The sequence below is a fragment of the Salvelinus sp. IW2-2015 genome, linkage group LG32 (assembly GCF_002910315.2).
Source record: "Salvelinus sp. IW2-2015 linkage group LG32, ASM291031v2, whole genome shotgun sequence".
Classification (NCBI taxonomy): domain Eukaryota; kingdom Metazoa; phylum Chordata; class Actinopteri; order Salmoniformes; family Salmonidae; genus Salvelinus; species Salvelinus sp. IW2-2015.
In genome coordinates, this window is record NC_036871.1 from 16,471,526 (window position 1) to 16,495,299 (window position 23,774).

The 23,774-nt window shown below is 43.0% G+C and overlaps 1 long non-coding RNA gene across 2 annotated transcripts; it reads right to left on the minus strand.

The window, feature by feature from the left end:
* Positions 1-353: 353 nt before the first annotated feature.
* Positions 354-6,534, minus strand: LOC111956393 (uncharacterized). Of its 2 annotated transcripts, none has more exons than XR_011474624.1 (4): positions 6,364-6,534; positions 5,856-6,178; positions 5,705-5,754; positions 354-498 (listed from the first exon to the last, which is right to left on the minus strand). It is a non-coding gene; the product is annotated as an uncharacterized lncRNA (long non-coding RNA). The 2 variants fall into 2 exon arrangements; XR_002876265.2 differs by lacking the exon at positions 354-498 and adding an exon at positions 5,353-5,517.
* Positions 6,535-23,774: the final 17,240 nt, after the last annotated feature.

Below are 23,774 nucleotides of genomic sequence, written 5' to 3' on the forward strand. Positions count from 1 at the left end.
AAGCGCAAACCAGATGGGATGGTGTATCGCTGCAGAATGCTGTGGTAGCCATGCTGGTTAAGTGTGCCTTGAATTCTAAATAAAACACAGACAGTGTCACCAGCAAAGCACCATCACACCTCCTCCTCCATGCTTCACGGTGGGAACCACACATGCGGAGATCATCCGTTCACCTACTCATATATTGTAGGTCCTAGGTACAACAATAATAACCTGGAACAAATAAATACCATCAAAGGATACTTACAGCTTCCAATAATGAACACTTGTGAAACCCAACCTGTCAATATTTGAATACATTAACTTTATCTTTTGTACAGTGTGTCATGAATTTTTTTTCACAGATTTTCTGTACACTCAAATGGCAATCATAGACTAAAATACTGAATTCTGGTTTGTGGAATAAAGAGGTGTGGGTGGGAGGTTCTGCCTGTCCCTTGTTCTCAACAGGCAGCCAGTCTCGGAAGGGGGACTGCAAAGTCCAGGCACTGCTGCTCTCTTGATAACAGGAGCAGGGTAGGAGACAGACACTAAACAAGCAAACACACAGGTTACACTGAGAAAATGTAATGGATTGGTGCAGTGTTAGAAATGGGAGATATGTACTTCAACACTTTTGGAAGATATGGCCTAACTGGTCCCACTCCACTCAGAGCACAGCGATTCAAACTGATCCGAACTCACTGGTTCTGGTGGATGGATACCTCCCGGGGGCTCGGCCAGTCGATGGTCCTAAGGTCATTTGGAGAGGTAAATTGAAGAGGTACATTTTTATAGCTCAGCTAACTACAATTTTTGCTTTTCTCAAATGTCAACCAAAACGTTACGTCTTTGTCTATCGAGCTTCCCTGAAGTGTAGGGCGTCAGGGCTTTCAGCGGCCGACTGATTGTTGGCTTCCACGAGGTAACCCTAGGAAGTCCGAAAAAAACTAAAAGTAGCTTCAGGTTATTTTGTATGCAAATAGTTAGATTTTAAATATTCATTTAAACAGATGGTGACCCCAGCTAGGAGCGAAAGAGCAGCGAGTTTTTCCCAGGTCTCGCTTCCTTTCGTCCTTCTTCCAAACCAAGTTTTGCCCAGACGTCATAGCACTTGGTCCCGTTCTTGATTCTGCTCCGGTAGCTCTCCTCTGTTTCTCCTGCGCCTGTCCAGTCAGTCTCACTTGATTGATAACAGGAATAAATACAATTATATTTCTAGGAAGGTGGTCCTCAAGGCGTTCTGATCTGGTTCGAAAATTCCACCACATCAGGTGGGGTTTCAGTGATCGAAAGTACGTTATACATAAACAATTTGAATAACAATGCATTGTTTACCTCAGTCAACAGCTGCGGCTCCCGTCCGTACTCTGGATGCTGCGTCGTGTGCAAAGAGAGACTTTACCTTCAGGTTGTTCTCCTCCTTCCTGGTACCAATCAAGGGACTTGCCCATGGCGTCTTGAGGATCTGGTTGTTCCAGTCACCAACCTAGGAGGGAGGAAAGCGATATTATCATGTACATATGAAATAACATGGAAAAACAAAAATTGTAAAAACCATTCCAGCGTTCATGACCTCGTCACTCAATGATGACCGTGGGTGTTGATTATCCAGTCTCGTCGTCTTGATGGTATCATACAAAACAATCTATTTTTGGTTCCAAGCACCTTTATGGTTTACAGAAGGGATTTATTTGAGTTAAGCACGTCCTCTTTCTTCCCTTACTGACCCTAATGGGTATTGCCACCACCTTCCCTTCATTACTGTGATCATGGTGATGCAATTTATACTGCTAACTGTGCACGGAGGGAATAAACACGTCACACTGAGCATCATGCGATTCCATATGAAATGCATTGCTAAAGCCCTTTTTACATCAGAGATTTCACAAAGTGCTTATACAGAAACCAAACAGCAAGCAATGCAGATGTAGAAGCATGGTGCGTAGGGGGAAAAACTCCCTCGAAAGGCAGGACAGACTCTGAGGGGTGGCCATTCTCTTCTGGCTTGCCGGGTGGAGATTAGAGTACATGCCATTAAGGCCAGATCGTTCAAGCTGTTGAAACATTCTTAGTGACAGCAGGGTCAAAATAATAATCCACAGTGGTTGTAGAGGGTGCAACAGGTCAGCACACGGAGGAAACGTCAGTTGGCTTTTCATAGATGAGAGAGTCGAAAACAGCACGTCCGATGAACCGTCCGTGTTCCATATCCGCAGGCAGAACAGTTGAAACCAGTCTAATAAGTTGCTCTAATAAGTACATCTTGTACTCACGTCTATACCCAGCGAGAGAGTTTGGATACGCAAAGCTACATTCTGGGATTCTAAAAACCAAACGCTGCACCACTACTTGGTATACAGGGAACGGATGGGTGGGGAAATGTAAACTAATATTCACAGACAGCGCTCTGACATCCACATGAAAGTTTCCATTTATTAAAGCTATATACACACACTGTTAGTTTACATAATGTTTTGTAGAGTAATAACGTTTTTGGGTCTAAGAAATTCTATTCTTCAAAAACAATGGCATATCAAAGAATTAAATGCCCACTGAACAGACACCCCAGACTGCATCTTCAAGAAACAAAGTGAATCAATGAATCATGTTTAATAACATTCATGAGATTAAATACGTACACCCGTTTTATTGACAACGCTACAATAATTACACAAACAAGTCAAAATTTTTTACAAAACAAATACCTTCAAAGTATTCACTATAACATGAAACATTTGCAGTTAGGATCTACACCGAGTAGCATTTTTGGTAATCATGATGTTTGAGGGATTAAACAGGTTCTTATGGAGCACACGGAGGGATAGCTCTTCCACATGATTCATCGTTCCAGCGTTTTCATCGGCACGAACGATGAATTGCGTCGCGCAGCATGGTATAAAACAAACAAAAAATAGCAGTAACTTATTGTTATATGTCACAAACGGAGGGTTCATTAAGGATTCCAGATTTAAACTCCATACAAACTTTCAAACATGGCCAGACCGATATGGAATAAGTACCACTGTCTTAAAGTAATGATGGACTGTCATTTCTCTTTGCTTATTTGAACTGTTCTTGTCAAATAAATGGACTTAGCCCTATTTGGTAAAAGACCATCTTCTGTATACCTTGTCACAACACAACTGACTGGCTCAAACACATTAAGAAGGAAAGAAATTCCACAAATTCAGTTTTAACAAGGAACACATGTTAACTGAAATGCATTCCAGGTGACTACCTCATGATGCCTGATAAGAGAATGCCAAGAGTGTGCAAAGCTGTCATCAAGGCAAAGGGTGGCAACTTTGAAGAATCTCAAATAGAAATAGATTTTGATTTAAYACTTTTTTTGGCCTACTACATGATTCCATATGTGTTATTTCATAGTTGTGATGTCGTCATTATTATTCTACAATGTAGAAAATAGTACAAATAAAGAAAAACCCTGGAATGAGTAGGTGTGTCTAAACGTTTGACTGGTACTGTATATATGTATGCTCTTTACTTGTCAGTGTTCCAAATGGGGACATTATTTGTATTTTTACYTAAACATGCAAACACCATCAGATAGAATTCATAGCAAGCAGTGCACTGGGTTAGTCAGATTTGATTAAATATAACAGAACAGATGAACTGGCGAGACATTCACTCTCATGGGATGGGTTGCCAAAAAGAACTAACTGAAAGCCACACTCCCAGATCTGTTTATGCTGTTTTGCCAAGCCTATCACTGTTATGGTTCACAGCAAAAATGCAGTCAAAATACAGTTGAAATGCAGCTGATATTTTGATGCTTCTATGTCCCTGGATATCACCTGCATGAATAGCAATTTCTGTTAAGCTCGTTCCTACCCTGCTCCTGTATTTTTTTCAAACATAGACCAGTAGCATTGCTAGTGCATCTCTCTCGCTCTCTGCCAGAGTCTACCCCATTATAAGTACCCCAACAATAACGGCTAAAAGCCCATGTAAGCCTGTTGGCCGTTTGGCAGGTAGATGACGGAATTTGCTTTTGGAAAAAGTTGAAGCTTTCTGACACTGGCTTGAACGGGTCTTAGCAGAGCATGTGTATGAGCATTGACAAGCCTTGTTACCGTGTACCCTTTGAGAATGAATGAACCAATTGTTACGTCACACAAACATATGTACCAGATTCATTTTGGGAAATTAATTTGGGTCATTTTCTTTGCACATTGGAGGACCCCTGCAAAACCAAGTGTGAGGTTATGGCAATGATGTCATGTGTGCTATCCACATCCTGGTGCTGAACTGTGAAACGTCATGCGGTGCTGAACATTTTGAAACAGCTTGGCTAGTGGAATTACTCTTTGATCCAAACTGATACATTAAATACATGAAATTGCTGCACTAATGAATTATTTGGAAACTAAAAACTGATTAAGGGAAAGTTATATACACTTTTTTCTGTGCGCGCAATCAGCCTATTTGTGCATGCCCAACAGAATGCACATTGTGGTGCGGGGACTGCCATATTGTTTCAACATTTTGCCATAAGGCGTAGAGCCATTTTTGCAGTTGTAAAGCTAATTTCCTGCAATTTTACACATTTTGCTATATGAGTGAGAGACTAATAAAACCAATGGAGGGGCCTGTCATGCCAAATACTGTCCCCCACTGCGTCGCAATAGGATTCGATCAACTATTAGCGTCCATTGCTATATCGACGGTGTGATTACCTAGTGATTACAATTTTGGAGATCACAGCCTAAATTGTGGTCTTTTCTTCGTCGCCTTGCAAACAAGACTGACTTCTGCGACAATTCCGCTGTTTAAACAAGCTTTGTTTAGCTTGTAACATGGAAACGTTCATTCAAATTACTTTTTGGGGTACCTCGTCAACATTACAACATGAAATCCATGTCTTAAACGTTGCTACGTTTCGGAAATGGCAAAGAAAACATGTATTCTGCTTGACACATTAAAGTTACTTACCTTATAGATCACAAAGTAAGCTGATGTCCACTCCATTCAGATGTAAATCCTTTTAATTCAGTCACTGGCTTGTCTGGCTGTCATGTTTTTATTTTAACCTGCCCTTATCTACACTGAAATAATATAATTTCAGTAGTCCTCTATTATCATTCATCCCCCCCATCTCGCATAGCTCATTATTACACCCTTGTAGTTGAATATATATATATATATATATATATATATATATATATATATATATATATAATATATAGTATATATATCTGTGTAGGTCCTAGGATACAACAATAATAACCTGGAACAAATAAATACCATCAAAGGATACTTACAGCTTCCAATAATGAACACCTTGTGAAACCCAACCTGTCAATATTTGAATACATTAACTTTATCTTTTTGTACAGCTGTGTCATGAATTTATTTTCACAGATTTTCTGTACACTCAAATGGCAATCATAGACTAAAATACTGAATTCTGGTTTGTGGAATAAAGAGGGTTGGGTGGGAGGTTCTGCCTGTCCCTTGTTCTCAACAGGCAGCCAGTCTCGGAAGGGGACTGCAAAGTCCAGGCACTGCTGCTCTCTTGATAACAGGAGCAGGGTAGGAGACAGACACATAAACAAGCAAACACACAGTTTCACTGAGAAAATGTAATGGATTGGTGCAGTGTTAGAAATGGGAGATATGTACTTCAACACTTTTGGAAGATATGGCCTAACTGGTCCCACTCCGACTCAGAGCACAGCGAATCAAACTGATCCGAACTCACTGGTTCTGGTGGATGGGATACCTCCCGGGGGGCTCGGCCAGTCGATGGTCCTAAGGTCATTTGGAGAGGTAAATTGAAGAGGTACATTTTATATGCTCAGCTAACTACATTTATTTGCTTTTCTCAAATGTCAACCAAAAACTTAACGTACTTTGTCTATCGAGCTTCCCTGAAGTGTAGGGCGTCAGGGCTTTCAGCGGCCGACTGATTGTTGGCTTCCACCGAGGTAACCCTAGGAAGTCCGAAAAAAACTAAAAGTAGCTTCAGGTTATTTTGTATGCAAATAGTTTAGATTTTAAATATTCACTTTAACAGATGGTGACCCCAGCTAGGAGCGAAAGAGCAGCGAGTTTTTCCCCAGGTCTCGCCTTCCTTTCGTCCTTCTTCCAAACCAAGTCGTTTGCCCAGACGTCATAGCACTTGGTCCCGTTTCTTGATTCTGCTCCGGTAGCTCTCCTTCTGTTTCTCCTGCGCCTCGTCCATGTTCAGTCTCAACTTGATTGATAACAGGAATAAATACAATCATATACATTTCATAGGAAGGTGGTCCTCGAAGGCGTTCTGATCTGGTTCAAAAATTTCCACCACATCAGGTGGGGTTTCAGTGATCTGAAAGTACGTTATACAGAAATTTGAAAGACTACAGTATATGTAATAACAATTGCATTGTTTACCTCAGTCAACAGCTGCGGCTCCCGTCCGTACTCTGGATGCTGCKGTCGTGTGCAAAGAGAGACTTTACCTTCAGGTTGTTCTCCCGTCCTTCCTGGTACCAATCAAGGGACTTGCCCATGGCAGTCTTGAGGGTCTGGTTGTTCCAGTCACCAAACCTGGAGGAGGGGATTGGAAAGCGATATCTAATAACAATGTAACATATTGAAATATGTACCATGGAAAAACAAAGAAATTGTAAAAAAATAACCATTCCAGCGTTCATGACCTCAGTCACTCAAGATGACCGTGGGTGTTGAAGATGTCCACCATCGCCTTGGAAGTAGCCTCGCCAACCTCGTCCTTGATGGATATCATACAAAACAAAAATCTATTTTTGGTTCCAAGCACCTTTAATGGTTTACAGAAGGGATTTATTTGAGTTAAGCACGTCCTCTTTCTTCCCTTACTGACCCTAATGGGTATTGCCACCACCTTCCCTTCATTACTGTGATCATGGTGATGCAATTATACTAGCTAACTGTGCACGGAGGGAATAAACACRTCACACTGAGCATCATGCGATTCCATATGAAATGCATTGCTAAAGCCCTTTTTACATCAGAAGATTTCACAAAGTGCTTATACAGAAAACCAAACAGCAAGCAATGCAGAYGTAGAAGCATGGTGGCTAGGAAAAACTCCCTAGAAAGGCAGGAACCTAGAGAGTACATGAGGGGTGGCCAGTTCTCTTCTGGCTGTGCCGGGTGGAGATTAGAGTACATTGCCATTAAGGCCAGATCGTTCAAGCTGTTGAAATGTTCTTAGATGACTAGCAGGGTCAAAAAATAAATAAATCATCACAGTGGTTGTAGAGGGTGCAACAGGTCAGCACATCCGGAGGAAACTCCAGTTGGCTTTTCATCGCCGAGCATTGAGGTCGAGAGAGTCGAAAACAGCACGTCCGATGAACAGGTCCGTGTTCCATATCCGCAGGCAGAACAGTTGAAACCAGTCTAATACAGTTGGCTCTAATAAGTACATCTTATACTCACACGTCTATACCCAGCGAGTTTGGATACGCAAAGCTACATTCTGGGATTCTAAAAACCAAACGGCTGCCCCACTACTTGGTATACAGGGAACGGATAGGGTAGGGAAATGTAACACTAATATTCACAGACAGCGCTCTGACATCCACATGAAAGTTTCCATTTATTTCAAAGCTATATACACACACACTGTTAGTTTACATTAATGTTTGTAGAGTAATAACGTTTTGGGTCATAAGAGAATTCTATTCTTCAAGAAACAATGGCTTAATAATATCAAAGAATTTAAATGCCCACTGAACAGACTCCCAGACTGCATCTTCAAGAAACAAAGTGAATCAATTATGGTAATATCATTGATGTTTAATAACGATTCATGAGATTAAATACGTACACCCGTTTTATTGACAAGCAACAATAATTACACATTTATGTATTACAAGTCAAACATTTTTTACATAAACAAATACCTTCAAAGTCATTCACTATAACATGAAACATTTGCAGTTAGGATCCTCACACCTGAGTAGCATTTTTGGTATCAATTGATAGTTTGAGGGATTAAACAGGTTCTTATGGAGCACACGGAGGGATAGCTCATTCCACATGATTCATCGTTCCAGACGTTTTCATCGGCACGAACGATGAATTGCGTCGCGCAGCATGGTTAAAACAAACAAAAAATAGCAGTAACTTATTTGTTATATGTCACAAACGGATGGGTCATCATTAAGGATTCCAGATTTAAACTCCATACAAACTTCAAACATGGCCAGACCGATATGGAATAAGTACCAGCTTCACCTGGAATGCTTTTCCAATCGTCTTGAAGGAGTTCCCACATATGCTGAGTACTTGTTGGTTGCTTTTCCTTCACTCTGTGGTCCAAGTCATCCCAAACCATGTCAATTGGGTTGAGGTCGGGGGATTGTGGAAGCCAGGTCATCTGATGCAGCACTCCATCACTCTCCTTTTTGGTCAAATAGACCTTACACAGCATTGAAGTGTGTTGGGTCATTGTCCTGTTGAAAAACAAATGATAGTCCCACTGGATGGGATATCGCTGCAGAATGCTGTGGTAGCCATGCTGGTTAAGTGTGCCTTGGATTCTAAATAAATCAGTGTCACCCGCAAAGCACCCCCACCCCATCACCCCTCCATGCTTCACGGTGGGAACCACACATGCGGAGATCATCCGTTCACCTACTCTGCGTGTCATGCAGCGAATGTCCATGACTTGTAGACAATGACACTGAAACAAATGATTGTTTGAATTAAGACTCTTTATTGTATCTCTTCAAGGTAAAGTCAAAAATCCTGAAACCAAAGAGAATGTTGGGTTGAGTAGTTTGCCAACAATACGTTGACATAAGGCGCCAAAGTTGATTGTTTGTTGCGCACTATTGTAACATCCGTCGTTAAATGAAGACTAAGGTGCAGCGTGGTAGGCGTACATTTTCTATACTCGGCCAACAAAGAAATATAAACATAGATTTCCCACCCTAGTCACACCCTGACCTACCAAATAGAGATTTTAAAGGATCTCTAAGGTCAGGGCGTGACAACTAGTTACTAAAACAATGTATCTACTGTGTATAAAGCTGCACATTTAAACGTACAATGTGAATATATATATATTATTAGAATAACGATCAAAGTATTGGTAGAGTATAATCATATGATTTAATCTTTCTCTGTGTTTGTCTGAAGTGCCGCGCTGTTTCCTTGTTGAAGTGCTGGTGTGCATTACGCATGAGGCAAATTAGTCTACGAGTCATTGAGGAACATGTATTGGTTGACGGGAATAACCAAGGTGATGAATTATCATGGGGGTGAATTATTTAATGAATGTGTATTGTGTGACTTAAAATATAAGTTATGGCACAAGTTATTGAATTATGTGTCTTCATGTAAAACCGTTGTTTATTATGTTATATGTCCATGGGAAATTATGCATTTATGGTAGAAATGTGTTTTGGGGCTATTGTGATGGAACATTCCTAGCTGGGACTTCCTGGAAAGAGTACTTAGGTGCTCAGTTGAGTTTTACCTTGGGGGAGAGCAGGCTGGGCAGGTAACAGGTTGGCTAGAGTAGAGTTATAGGCAAAGAGTAGCTGCCCGAATAGTCTATACTGATTTATTTAAGTCTTTGTCAATGCCCTGTTTGTTGTTTTCTGTACATAGTTTATAGGCTAATTAGTCCTGCACCTGTTAATATTGTAAATAAAACCCTCTAAGAGAGGTTAGCACCAGAACATTCTGTCTGTCTCCTCACTGTCCGATCCCCCGCTTGGGTTAGTGATTCACAATGGGTATGACAAGGACACGGCGGTTGGAACCAAAAATCTCAAATTTGGGCTCATCAGACCAAAGGACAGATTTTCACCGGTCTAATGTCCATTGCTAGTTTTTCTTGCCCCAAGCAAGTCTCTTCTAATTGGTGTCCTTTAGTAGTGGTTTCTTTGCAGAAATTTGACATGAAGGCCTGATTCACGCAGTCTCCTCTGAACAGTTGATGTGTCTGTTACTTGAACTCTGTGAAGCACTTATTTGGGCGGCAAACTCTAAAGAACTTATCCTTTGCAGCAGATGAAATTCTCGGTCTTCCTTTCCTGTGGCAGTCCTCATGAGAGCCAGTTTCATCATAGTGCTTGATGGTTTTTGCGACTGCACTTGAAGAAACGTTCAAAGTTATTAATTGTCTGCATTGACTGACCTTCATGTCTTAAAGTAATGATCGACTGTCATTTCTCTTGGCTTATTTGAGCTGTTCTTGCCATAATATGTACTTGGTCTTCTTCTGTATACCACCCCTACCTTGTCACAACACAACTGATCGCATTTAACACATTAAGGAAAGAAATTCCACCAATTAACTTTTGGACAAGGCACACCTGTTAATTGAAATGCATCCCAGGTGACTACCTCATGAAGCTTGTTGAGAGAATTCCAAGAGTGTGCAAAGCTGTCAAGGCAAAGGTGGGTACTTTAACACTTTTTTGGTTACTACATTATTCCATATGTGTTATTTCATAGTTTTGATGTCTTCACTATTATTCTACAATATAGTAAAAATAAAAAACCATGGAATGAGATGTGTTATAACTTTTGACACACTGTATACAAAAAAATAAAACCGATTTTTTTAATCTGATTTTTCAGGTGATGCTACAGCACCCTCAGCATTAATTCTTCCCCGGTTTCCATTTTAAAAATGGATATAATTTGTTATTTAAAAAAAAAGAAAAAACATGGGTTGCATGTTGCGCCACATTGTTTATGAAGATTCTCTTGAGCACTGGTGCCCGATTAAACGTTGTACTTAATTCTAATTGAAACTAATGAAGATGGTCTAAAGTGGATTATAGTGGCTTCGAAACACAATGACATTTCAGAAGGAAACAAATAATTAGTAGGAAAACCTTTGTCATCATTGTGATGTCATTAGATTGACTTTAGATGCAGTATAACTACTGAACAAAAATATAAATGCAACATGTAAAAGTGTCGCATGTTTCATGACCTGAAATAAAATATCCCAGACATTTTCCATAAACACAAGTTTATTTCTCTCATTTTGTGCACACATTTCTTTACATCCCCGTTTATGAGCGTTTCTCCTTTGTCAAGAAAATCCATCCACCTGACCGGTGTGGTATATCAAGAAGCTGATTAAACAGCATGATCATTACACAGGTGCAGCTTGTGCTGTAGACAATAAAAGGCCACTCTCTAAAATGTGCAGTTTTGTCACACAATACAATGGCACAGATGTCTCAAGTTTTGAGGGAGCGTGCAATTGGCATGCTGACTGCAGGAATGTCCACCAGATCTGTTGCCAGAGAATTTCATGTTAATTTAAAGCCACCTCCAAAGTCATTTTCGAGAATTTGGCAGTACGTCCAACCGGCCTCACAACCGCAGACCACGTGTAACCACCCCAGCCCAGGATCTCCACATCCGACTTCATCACCTGCGTGATCGTCGGAGCCCAGCCGCCCGGAGAGCTGATGAAACTGTGTGTTTGCACAACTGCAGAACTTCTGTACAAACTTTCTGAAACCGTCTCAGGGAAGCGCATCTGCATGCTCGTCGTCCTTACCAGGGTCTTGACCTGACTGTAGTTCGGCATCGTAACCGACTTCAGTGGCCAAATGCTCACATTCGATAGCCGCTGGCACACTGGAGAAGTGTGCTCTTCACGGAAGAATCTTGGTTTCAACTGTACCGGGCAGATGCGTTTGTGTGGGCGAGTGGTTGGCGGATGTCAATGTTGTCAACAGAGTGGACCATGGTGGCGTTGGGGTTATGTTATTGGCAGGCATAAGCTACGGACAATGAACACAATTGCATTTTAGCGATGGCAATTTGATTGCAAAGAGATACCGTAATGAGATCCTGAGGCCCATTTCCAAGATGGCGTAGACGTCTTTTGTCCTTCGTCTTGTCGTGACCCATGTATTTACCTTTTTATATATTTTTCTAAGCATATCTTTTTATATCTTTTTTTCTAAATCTCAACTTCAAAACACTCTCCTGCAACCTGCCTTACCCAATGTGGTGCGGATCTGTTTTCAAGTATTTTTATTAACCTCGATTCCGGAATCCCCCAACAGAAGCTAGCCAGCTCACTAGCTACTAGTCAGCTAACCACTGCTAGCGGTCATCAGCTAACCATTAGCTCGGAAAGCTTTCGCCAGTTTGTACAACGCGACTCAAACCAGAGCATACCGGACCTGTTTTCTCTCCATATTCCCGGATTCCTACCGCAAGCTCTGGACATTTTCACCTGGATCATCGCAGCTAGCTAGCTGCTATCCGAGTGACTWCTGGCTAACGTTGGTCCCGGAGCAAGCACCAATTAGCCCGGAGCTAGCCCATGCTAGGCCCTTTCTCCCGGCTAGCTAAAGAGGCCCACTCCTGGGCTACAATACCCGGACCCCTTCTACTGCCAGTACGGGGCACGGAACCCCGATCCTTCATGACTGGACGACAACGTAATCTGCTCGAGGGGGTAGTCAACTGGCCTCTACATCACGACGTTCCCTGAATGCCGATCCACTAGAGCATATTGGATTGTTAGCTGTATAGATCCATCTGCCAATTTCTCGGGCCACTCGGAACCCTACTAATCCAGCACGAAGGGTCTATCAACGTCACCGCACGCAGAGGCTAAAGCAGACTTTCCTCCGTCAGGACGTCCCTCTAAGGCCCTTCAGATAGCTTGATAGCCCCGGCCTGCTAGCGTTTTGAATCACTGTGTCTCCAGCCAGCCCAACCACTCACTGGACCCCTATTGATCACCCGGCTACGCATAACTCTCCCTAATATCAATATGCCTTGTCCATTACTGTCCTGGTTAGTGATTATTGTCTTATTTCACTGTAGAGCCTCTAGCCCTGCACAATATGCCTTAACCTACCATTTAGTTCCACCTCCCACATATGCGGTGACATCACCTGGTGTAAACCTCTCTAGAGACTATATATCTCTCATCATTACTCAATGCCTAGGTTTACCTCCAATGTACTCACATCCTACCATACCTCTGTCTGTACATTATGCCTTGAATCTATTCTATCACGCCCAGAAACCTGCTCCTTTTACTCTCTGCTCTGAACGCACCAGACGACCAGTCCTGATAACCTTTAGCCGTACACTTATCCTACTCCTCCTCTGTTCCTCTGGTGATGTAGAGGTTAATTCAGGCCCTGCAGTGCCTAGCTCTACTCCTACTCCCCAGGTGCTCTCATTTGTTGATTTCTGGAACCGTAAAAGCCTTGGTTTTATGCATGTTAACATTAGAAGCCTCCTATTCACTACTTTAGCACACTCTGCCAACCCGGATGTCCTAGCCGTGTCTGAATCCTGGTTTAGGAAGACCACCAAAAACCCTGAAATTTCCATCCCTAACTATAACATTTTCGACAAGATAGAACTGCCAAAGGGGGCGGTGTTTCAATCTACTGCAGAGATAGCCTGCAGAGTTCTGTCTTATTATCCAGGTCTGTACCCAAACAATTTGAGCTTCTACTTTTAAAAATCCACCTTTCCAGAAACAAGTCTCTCACCGTTGCCGCTTGCTATAGACCACCCTCTGCCCCCAGCTGTGCCCTGGACACCATATGTGAATTGATTGCCCCCATCTATCTTCAGAGCTCATTCTGCTAGGTGACCTAAACTGTGACATGCTTAACACCCCGGCCATCCTACAATCTAAGCTTGATGCCCTCAATCTCACACAAATTATCAATGAACCCACCAGGTACAACCCCAAATCTGTAAACACGGGCACCCTCATAGATATCATTCTAACCAACTTGCCCTCCAAATACACCTCTGCTGTTTTCAACCAAGATCTCAGTGATCATTGCCTGCATCCGTAATGGGTCTGCGGTCAAACGACCATCCCTCATCACTGTCAAACACTCCCTAAAACACTTCAGCAAGCAGGCCTTTCTAATTGACCTGGCCCGGGTATCCTGGAAGGATATTAACCTCATCCCGTCAGTAGACGATGCCTGGTTATTCTTTAAAAGTGCCTTCCTCACCAGGCTTTCTTTCACGATTTGTTTTATTTTGACTTGAGCAAGATTGAGCTTATCAATGATGTAGAAACTGCCTGGATATTCTTTCATGATGTTTTTTTCCAAATAGTAAACAAACATGCCCCATTCCGCAGGTTCAGGGTTAAAGGGCGGGATAATCCATGGTTTTCTTCTGAGCTGTCTTGTATTATTCACGACCGTAATCTAGCCTGGGCTAAAGCAAGGAAATCATGTTCTGATGCTGATTGGCTTATTTTTAGGCAGTTACGAAACAAGTGTTCTTTTCTTCTCAGGGAGGCCAAGTCTGAATATTTTATGTTTGTTACCACTGATAACCTGAATGACCCTAGAAAGTTTTGGAAGGCTATTAAGTCTATGTCTGGTAACAGTAATGTTAATGAATTACCGTCATGTGTTTTGAAGGACTCTGTTGCTGTATACAGTGGGGAGAACAAGTATTTGATACACTGCCGATTTTGAAGGTTTTCCTACTTACAAAGCATGTAGAGGTCTGTAATTTTTATCATAGGTACACTTCAACTGTGAGAGACGGAATCTAAAACAAAAATCCWGAAAATCACATTGTATGATTTTTAACTAATTAATTTGCATTTTATTGCATGACATAAGTATTTGATCACCTACCAACCAGTAAAAGAATTCCGTCTCTCACAGACCTGTTAGTTTTTCTTTAAGAAGCCTCCTGTTCTCCACTCATTACCTGTATTAACTGCACCTGTTTGAACTCGTTACCTGTTAAAAGACACCTGTCCACACACTCAATCAAACAGACTCCAACCTCTCCACAATGGCCAAGACCAGAGAGCTGTGTAAGGACATCAGGGATAAAATTGTAGACCTGCACAAGGCTGGGATGGGCTACAGGACAATAGGCAAGCAGCTTGGGGAGAAGGCAACAACTGTTGGCGCAATTATTAGAAAATGGAAGAAGTTGAAGATGACGGTCAATCACCCTCGGTCTGGGGCTCCATGCAAGATCTCACACTCGTGGGGCATCATGATCATGAGGAAGGTGAGGGATCAGCCCAGAACTACCCGGCAGGACCTGGTCAATGACCTGAAGAGAGCTGGGACCACAGTCTCAAAGAAAACCATTAGTAAACACTACGCCGTCATGGATTAAAATCCTGCAGTGTACACAAGGTCCCCCTGCTCAAGCCAGCGCATGTCCAGGCCCGTCTGAAGTTTGCCAATGACCATCTGGATGATCCAGAGGAGGAATGGGAGAAGGTCATGTGGTCTGATGAGACAAAAATAGAGCTTTTTGGTCTAAACTCCACTCGCCGTGTTTGGAAGAAGAAGAAGGATGAGTACAACCCAAGAACACCATCCCAACCGTGAAGCATGGAGGTGAAAACATCATTCTTTGGGATGCTTTTCTGCAAAGGGGACAGGACGACTGCACGTATTGAGGGGAGGATGGATGGGGCATGTATCGCGAGATCTTGGCCAACAACCTCCTTCCCTCAGTAAGAGCATTGAAGATGGGTCGTAGCTGGGTCTTCCAGCATGACAACGACCGAAACAACAGCCAGGGCAACTAAGGAGTGGCTCCGTAGAAGCATCTCAAGGTCCTGGAGTGGCCTAGCCAGTCTCCAGATTGAACCAATAGAAAATCTTTGGAGGGAGCTGAAAGTCGTATTGCCCAGCGACAGCCCCGAACACCTGAAGGATCTGGAGAAGGTCTGTATGGAGGAGTGGGCCAAAATCCTGCTGCAGTGTGTGCAAACCTGGTCAAGAACTACAGGAAACGTATGATCTCTGTAATTGCAAAACAAGGTTTCTGTACCAAATATTAAGTTCTGCTTTTCTGATGTATCAAATACTTATGTCATGCAATAAAATGCAAATTAATTACTTAAAAATCATACAATGTGATTTTCTGGATTTTTGTTTTAGATTCCGTCTCTCACAGTTGAAGTGTACCTATGATCAAAATTACAGACCTCTACATGCTTTGTAAGTAGGACAAACTGCAAAATCGGCAGTGTATCAAATACTTGTTCTCCCCACTGTATGACAAAACTGAAATGCTGAATTGTTTCAATGAGCACTTTGTATCATCTGGTAGGCTGTTTGATTCAGTGTCCTCTGTCTCTGTACAACCCTGTGTGGATGAACCAGTGTCCTCTGTCTCTGTACAACCCTGTGTGGATGAACCAGTGAGAGCTGGTCAAACTTTTAGCTTTTTGCCATTCTCAGTGCAGGTGGTACATAAAGCCCTGAAATCCTTAGATCAGAGAAAGCCTGCAGGTCCTGATCTTTTGGATCCCTGCTTTTTAAATCTGGCAGCTGATTCCATAGCTGAACCACTTACATATCTGTTCAATCTAACCCTGGAATGTAATGAAATTCCGAAAATCTGGAAATCAGCATTTGTCCTACCACTTTTAAAAGKGGGAGATCCAACTCTTTTAAATAATTATAGGCCAATCTCAAAGCTGTCACCCCTGGTGAAAWTACTTGAAACCCTTGTGAGTGAACAGCTGAAAGAGTTTTTATTTACTAACTCTATTTTATCAATGTACCAATCGGGCTTCGGGAAGAAGCATAGCACAATTACAGCAGCCATGAAGGTTTTAAATGATATCACTGAAGCCCTTGACAAAAAACAGCACTGTGTCTCACTTTTTATTGATCTCTCTAAGGCTTTTGATACAGTTGATCATGCTATACTAAGGCAAAGATTGTCGAGTGTAGGTCTTTCAGAGCATGCAGTTGAATGGTTTGCTAACTTATCTGTCTGATAGAACTCAGTGCACTCAATTTGATGGGCTTATGTCTGTTAAACTGTTAAATTGTCTGTCTTTAATGGTGGGATATTTTATATATGAATGCTTCCGCTCAGTGTTTGAGATCAATTGACACCCTTTACCATGGCACTTTGAGATTTATTTTAAACTGCAAAACCCTTACGCACCACTGCACTTTGTATACCAGGGTTGGCTGGCCTTCTCTAGTCACTCGTAGGCTCAGTCACTGGTATTCTTTTATTTATAAAGCCCTTTTGGGTTTACTACCTTTTTATTTGGGCATTTTTATTGTTCAGAAATGTGGTGGGTACTCTCTTCGTTCGCTGGACTTTATCCTGCTAACTGTTCCAAATGTCCGAACTGAATTTGGTAAAAGGGCTTTTATGTACTCTGCGCCATCGTCTTGGAACGCCTTACAAAATAATCATAATTTTAAACTGGAAGAACTTGTCCCGATTGGTAGTTTTAAATCACTGATGAATGATCTTGAGACTGATTCCCTGACCTGTCAATGTTTTTAATTTGCTGTTTTTGATTTTTGTTATACTCTTGTGAATTCTATGGTTTTTACAAGATTACTTGTAGTTTGGCATGTTTGTCTGTAATTTTTGTAATGACTTGGTGCTGCCTATCTTGGCCAGGACGCTCTTGAAAAAGAGATTTTAAATCTCAATGAGCCCTTCCTGGTTGAATAAAGGTTAAATAAAATAAAATCTTAAATAAGCATGCCCGATTCAAAAAAGGTTCTGGGACACTAAAGTCCATGGAGAATAAGAGCACCTCCTCCCAGCTGCCCACTGCACTGAGTCTAGGAAACACTGTCACCACCGATGAATCCACTATGATTGAGAATTTCAATAAGCATTTTCCCACGGCTAGCCAAGCTTTCCACCTGGCTATCCCTACCCTGATCAACAGCCCTCCACCCCCCACAGCAACTCGTCCAAGCCTCCCCGACTTCTCCTTCACCCAAATCCAGATAGCTGATGTTCTGAAAGAGATGCAAAATCTGGACCCCTACAAATCAGCCGGGCTAGACAATCTGGACCCTCTTTCTAAAATTATCTGCCGAAAATGTTGCAACCCCTGTTCAACCTCTCTTTCGTATCGTCTGAGATTCCCATAGATTGGAAGGCTGCCACGGTCATCCCCCTCTTCAAAGGGGGAGACACTCTAGACCTAAACTGCTACAGACCTATATCTATTCTACCCTTCCTTTCGAAGGTCTTCGAAAGCCAAGTTAACAAACAGATTACCGACCATTTCGAATCCCACCGTACCTTCTCCGCTACGCAATCTGGTTTCAGAGCTGGTCACGGGTGCACCTCAGCCACGCTCAAGGTCCTAAACGATATCATAACCGCCATCGAAAAGAGACATTACTGTGCAGCCGTATTCATCAACCTGGCTAAGGCTTTCGGCTCTGTCAATCACAACATTCTTATTAGCAGACTCAACAGCCTTGGTTTCTCAAATGATTGCTTCGCCTGGTTCACCAACTACTTCTCTGATAGAGTTCAGTGTGTTAAATCGGAGGGCCTGCTGTCCGGATCTCTGGCAGTCTCTATGGTGGTGCCACAGGGTTCAATTCCCGGGCCTACTCTTTTCTCTGTATACATCAATGATGTTGCTCTTGCTGCTGGTGAGTCTTTGATCCACCTCTATTCAGACGACACCATTCTGTATACCTCTGGCCCTTCTTTGGACACTGTGTTAACTAACCTCCAGACGAGCTTCAACGCCATACAACTCTCCTTCCGTGGCCTCCAACTGCTCTTAAATGCAAGTAAAACTAAATGCATGCTCTTCAACTGATCGCTGACCGCACCTGCCCGCCTGTCCAGCATCACTACTCTGGACGGTTCTGACTTATAATATGTGGACAACTACAAATACCTAGGTGTCAGGTTAGACTGTAAACTCTCCTTCCAGACTCATATTAAACATCTCCAATACAAAATTAAATCTAGAATCGGCTTCCTACTTCGCATCAAAGCATCCTTCACTCATGCTGCCAAACATACCATCGTAAAACTGACCATCCTACCGATCCTTGACTTCGGCGATGTCATTTACAAAATTGCCTCCAACACTCTACTCAACAAATTGGATGCAGTCTATCACAGTGCCATCTGTTTTGTCACCGAAGCCCCATATACTCCCCACTACTGCAACCTAAAGGCTCTCGTTGGCTGGCCCTCGCTTCATACTCGTCGCCAAACCCACTGGCTCCAGGTCATCTACAAGTCTCTGCTAGGTAAAGCCCCGCTTTATCTCAGCTCACTGGTCACCATAGCAGCACCCACCCATAGCACGCGCTCCAGCAGGTATATCTCACTGGTCACCCCCAAAGCCAATTCTTCATTTGGCCGCCTCTCCTTCCAGTTATTTACTGCCAATGACTGGAACGAACTGCAAAAATCACTAAAGCTGGAGACTCTTACCTCCCTCACAAGCTTTAAGCACCAGCCGTCAGAGCAGCTCACAGATCACTGCACCTGTACATAGCCCATCCAATCTACCTCATCCCCATACTGTATTTATTTATTTATCTTGCTCCTTTGCACCCCAGTATCTCTACTTGCACATTCATCTTCTGCACATTCTACCATTCCAGTGTTTAATTGCTATATTGTAATTACTTTGCCTCCATGGCCTATTTATTGCCTTACCTCCCTTATCCTACCTCATTTGCACATGCTGTATATAGACTTTTCTACTGTATTATTGATTGTATGTTTGTTTATTCCATGTGTAACTGTGTTGTATGTGTCAAACTGCTCTKCTTTATCTTGGCCAGGTCGCAGTTGCAAATGAGAACTTGTTCTCAACTAGCCTACCTGGTTAAATAAAGGTGAAATAAAAAGATAATACAAATTGTCATGCCATTCATCTGCCGCCATCACCTCATGTTTCAGCATGATAATGTACGGTCCAATGTTGCAAGGATCTGTACACAATTCTTGGAAGATAAATGTCTGAGTTCTTCCATGGCTTACATACAACCAGACATGTCACCAGTGCTTGTTGTAAGGGGCTTAATACAGTTGTATTCCAGCCACTAGGGGGTACTCTGGTGAAGCCCATGGGAAATAAAGAAATATAGTTTAAGTCAATTGGGAAGAGTAAGAATGAAAAACTAAAGAAAGACTGTAAACGGCTGTTACCTGTGCTGACATGATTAAAAGTGAAGTAAACCGTACTTTTCGCGTTGTAGTTTATATGATAAGCTCATTGGAAGGGTAACATTGTCTTGGGGAGTTGCTCACTGGATCTGAGTCGCGGCACCTTAAATGTTCTACTGCTTGAGCTCTTGTTCCTCTTATAGAATATTAGCTCAAAAGTATTGTGGAGCTCCTACACCTTAGTATAAACAGTAATAGCACCCAAAATGAGTACAGCCACCTATTTCAGTCCAAGTCAAGCGCTGCATGTACCTCTCATTGAGCATGTTCGGGATGCTCTGGATTGACATGTACTACAGCGTGTTCCAGTTCCCGCCAATATCCAGCAACTTCGCACAGCCATTGAAGAGGAGTGGGACAACATTCCACAGGCCACAATTAAAAGCCTGATCAACTCTCTGCGAAGGACATGTGTTGCGCTGCATGCGGAAAATGGTGGTYACACCAGATACTGATTTTTTTTTTTTAAGGTATCTGTATTCCCAGTCATATGAAATCCATAGATTTAGAGCCTAATTTATTTATTTAAATTGACTGATTTCATTATATGAACTGTAACTCAGTAAAATCTTTTAAATTGTTGCATTAATATTTTTGGTTATTGTACATCCACCCAAATGTCTGCAAACCCACCCACCAACACATTTCTGGCTACACCACTGAAACTGGTACCTTACCCATATGGTATAAGTTGGCACTGGAAGAAAGGAAATAGGCTGGAGAGGTGTTTTCAAACTAAGGTAGGATTCATTAAAGGCTAATCACTTTTTCTGGTGCTCCTATTTTGTTTGGTGGTGCGAACTTTTAAAAGTTGGGAGCACCAGTGCTACCAATGAAAACGTGAATAGTCTAGTTCAATCTAGCCCATTGTATTGACTGTCAATACATTAGTAGCCTTGAGTGAATGAGAGCAACAGTTCAATCCAGAGCCAGTCAGGTAAATAATAGCTGTTAGTCAATGAACTGTGGGCCTACTTTGGAGGTCAAATTCAGATGTATCCAAACGTTCGATTTAGTTTTCTGTAAAATATTGCCATAGAGCTCGCCAGTGTGTAGTCCTAAAACCGGGAAATAAGTTTTGTTTTATAAGATAATAGAAGTCAGTTAACATGACCCTTATGAATCCTGTATGTGGTTTTTGGGCTCCCGCCGAGTAGCGCAGCGGTATAGAACACGGAACCCAAACCGGCTGCACGCGTGCGCTATCATGCATACATTTATTTCGTCCCCCTACACCAAACGCGATCACGACACGCAGGTTAAAATATCAAAACAAACTCTGAACCAATTACATTAATTTGGGGACAGGTCGAAAAGCATTAAACATGAATAGCAATTTAGCTAGTTAGCTTGCACTTGCTAGCTAATTTGTCCTATTTAGCTAGCTTGCTGTTGCTAGCTAATTTGTCCTGGGATATAAACATTGAGTTGTTATTTTACCTGAACTGCACAAGGTCCTCTACTCCGACAAATTAATCCACACATAAAACGGCCAACCGAATCGTTTCTAGTCATCTCTCCTCCTTCCAGGCTTTTTTATCGTTGAATTTATATAGTGATCGCATCTAAACTTTCATAGTATTACCGCGACTACCGGCAAAACAGTTCGTCTTTCAATCACCCACGTGGGTATAACCAATGAGGAGATGGCACGTGGGTACCTGCTTCTATAAACCAATGAGGAGATGGGAGAGGCAGGACTTTCAGCGCGATCTGCGTCAGAAATAGGAATGACTTCTATTTTAGCCCTTGGTAACGCAGACGCTCGTTGGCGCGTGCGAGCAGTGTGGGTGCAATAATTGAATAACATGGATTTCCCCCAAAAAATTATGACGCTCGTGGACGCGACGAGTCCGGTCTGGTCCACATGTAAGGCACTGCATCCTTAGCGCCCCCACCCCTCTCCCCCGCACAGTTGTGAGCTATAATTAATTTTTTACACAACAAACTCATGTCGGTAAAAGAAAAAGGTGAGACTAATCTACGCCTGTTATGATAAAAACCTTAGGGCATATAGCCTTGGGGGATGCCTTGCTCCTGGCCTTCCCCTTCCACCAATCCATTTGTTTTTTATGGACAGAAAAGAGCAGAAGCTCTGAGCTGTCCGGTCAGGTCCATTGTCTATTGAGGCGTCACAACAGACACCCTAGTTCGTGTCCAGGCTGTTTCACAATCGGCCGTGATTGGGAGTCCCACAATTGGCCCAGCGTCGTCCGGGTTTGGACGTCCATTGTAAATAAGAATGTGTTCTTAACTGGCTTGCCTAGTTAATTAAAGGTTACACATTACATTCTTCAAAATTCACAAAAAGTGACGTTAGCTGATGAAGATTATCTCATAATACGAGCCTGTGTTCACAAACCTTATTTTCGGCGTTTATACAAAAACGCCATTAATTTCCCCCATAGGCTTTGTCCAACGAATGGCGTAGTTAGTGCCTGTAAAAAGACGTCATTACCAACATTTACATTTACATTTAAGTCATTTAGCAGACGCTCTTATGCCAGAGCGACTTACAAATTGGTGCATTCACCTTATGATATCCAGTGGAACAACCACTTTACAATAGTGCATCTAACTCTTTTAAGGGGGGGTTAGAAGGATTACTTTATCCTATCCTAGTATTCCTTAAAGAGGTGGGTTTCAGGTGTCTCCGGAAGGTGGTGATTGACTCCGCTGACCTGGCGTCGTGAGGGAGTTTGTTCCACCATTGGGTGCCAGAGCAGCGAACAGTTTTGACTGGGCTGAGCGGGAACTGTACTTCCTCAGAGGTAGGGAGGCGAGCAGGCCAGAGGTGGATGAACGCAGTGCCCTTGTTTGGGTGTAGGGCTGATCAGAGCCTGAAGGTACGGAGGTGCCGTTCCCTCACAGCTCCGTAGGCAAGCACCATGGTCTTGTAGCGGATGCGAGCTTCAACTGGAAGCCAGTGGAGAGAGCGGAGGAGCGGGGTGACGTGAGAGAACTTGGGAAGGTTGAACACCAGACGGGCTGCGGCGTTCTGGATGAGTTGTAGGGTTTAATGGCACAGGCAGGGAGCCCAGCCAACAGCGGTTGCAGTAATCCAGACGGGAGATGACAAGTGCCTGGATTAGGCCCTGCGCCGCTTCCTGCGTGAGGCAGGGTCGTACTCTGCGAATGTTGTAGAGCATGAACCTACAGGAACGGGTCACCGCCTTGATGTTAGTTGAGAACGACAGGGTGTTGTCCAGGATCACGCCAAGGTTCTTAGCACTCTGGGAGGAGACACAATGGAGTTGTCAACCGTGATGGCGAGATCATGGAACGGGCAGTCCTTCCCCGGAGGAAAGAGCAGCTCCGTCTTGCCGAGGTTCAGCTTGAGGTGGTGATCCGTCATCCACACTGATATGTCTGCCAGACATGCAGAGATGCGATTCACCACCTGGTTATCAGAGGGGGAAAAGGAGAAGATTAATTGTGTGTCGTCTGCATAGCAATGATAGGAGAGACCATGTGAGGATATGACAGAGCCAAGTGACTTGGTGTATAGCGAGAATAGGAGAGGGCCTAGAACAGAGCCTGGGGACACCAGTGGTGAGAGCACGTGGTGCGGAGACAGATTCTCGCCACGCCACCTGGTAGGAGCGACCTGTCAGGTAGGACGCAATCCAAGCGTGGGCCGCGCCGGAGATGCCCAGCTCGGAGAGGGTGGAGAGGAGGATCTGATGGTTCACAGTATCAAAGGCAGCCGATAGGTCTAGAAGGATGAGAGCAGAGGAGAGAGAGTTAGCTTTAGCAGTGCGGAGCGCCTCCGTGACACAGAGAAGAGCAGTCTCAGTTGAATGACTAGTCTTGAAACCTGACTGATTTGGATCAAGAAGGTCATTCTGAGAGAGTAGCAG